The following is a 1652-nucleotide window of genomic DNA, read 5'->3' as shown; positions in this document are numbered from 1 at the left end:
TGCTGAGCAACAGCCTTAACTATTGCTGCCTTCTGTTGGTGTGAGTGGAAAAGAGAAAACGCAGCTGGAAAACGGTTCACTGGGAAATAGTTGTTTCATAGGCTACAAAAGTGTATTCACATTCCTGAAAAAGAAACGGATAATAACTTAAAAAATAAATCTTTAAAAACGTTTCGCAAGTGTCTTTTAAAAAATAAAATAAAATAAAAAAAATCCAGCTCTTATAGCCAAGATCATCATTGCAACCGTGGTTGGCTCCATCTGGTGGCAGTACCCGGATGCACGACCTGGTCTCTCAGCAGTCACTGAAATAGTCACGAAATGTCTATTGGACACGAATTTTCATGCATTTATGGATTTTAACCTAACTGAAAAAAAAATCGGGATCAAACGTGTGAATACGTGAGTAGTTTTCATAGGTCAGTCCATCGTTTTGTTTTGTTTTTCAAATTATGGCTTTAACTACCATATTTGTGTTTTTGAGGTCTAAATTGCTATTTACAAGTTTGTAGTTAATTCTCCATGTCGATGTTTGTGTTAGTTTCAGAATCTTACGTGTGTGTGTGTGTGTGTGTGTGTGTGTGTGTGTGTGTGTGTGTGTGTGTGTGTGTGTGTGTGTGTGTGTGTGTGTGCGTGCGTGTGTGTGTGTGTGTGTGTGTGTGTGTGTGTGTGTGTGTGTGTGTGTGAACATCTTGTTGTTTAAGCCTTGTAGATAAAGGAACTACAAGGCGTACAACTGAAAGTTTCGGAGCGTCCAGGTGGTAGTTATGCAGGTATGCAGTTAGTGGGGTTGGGTTAATTGGTGATTCTTAAATTGGTGTGAATGTGTTAAGCTCCAGTCTCCCTGACAGGATGAGTGAGAGACAATGGATGAGTAGTTCTGGGTAGTTTTTAATAATGTCTACTAACAGTATATCATATTTTAAAATATATATAATACATATACATAATGTTTCCTCTAACAGTTTCTGCCTGTGCAGGTTATTCATTCTGGACACACCAAAACCAAAGTGGGGGTACTTAATAATATAATTATTAACATATGTGTTATCATTTCCACTTGTCCCTTTTTATTTTTACTTTTTACGTGCATTATAAAACACTCAGTGGGTCAGTTTGAGCTTGTTCATTATTATTGACTTCTTGACTGTTATTGACTCTTTTATCAGATGGATAAAAGAAGGTTGCTTTAAATGACATTGCAAGCCTAAAAGGAGATCAAGTTCAAGGACTTGCTCAGCAGACTGTGAAACACTGGGACTTGAGTATATTCATTAAACATAGTAAGACAGCACTTTTGATAGCTCATTATAAGGAAGAGAACTGCTGCTGGTTGCCTGGCAATGATTAAACTACATCAGTTGAAGAACGGTAAGAATAGCTGAAAATATGCCACCATATCATGACTTTTCGCTTTTACCCTCTCTTAATTTTGAATATAGATGTTCCTGATTTAATATCTAGGATTTCTGGACAGTCCTACTTATGGTAGAAACTATATCCCATATACATAGATTCTTGATAAAGCTCAGAAAGCTCAGCCTTTTCTTGGTGGTGAATAACTTTGCTTCTTTAAATGATTAACCCACAGAGGTCTGTGGGGTTTGTGGCTCTGTTGCCCCAAATAGACTTTGGAAATTCTCAGGTCTCCT

The sequence above is a fragment of the Rhamphochromis sp. 'chilingali' genome (assembly GCF_963969265.1).
Source record: "Rhamphochromis sp. 'chilingali' genome assembly, chromosome: 22".
In the NCBI taxonomy this organism is placed as follows: Eukaryota; Metazoa; Chordata; class Actinopteri; order Cichliformes; family Cichlidae; genus Rhamphochromis; species Rhamphochromis sp. 'chilingali'.
Note: the sequence above shows the minus strand (reverse complement) of the source record.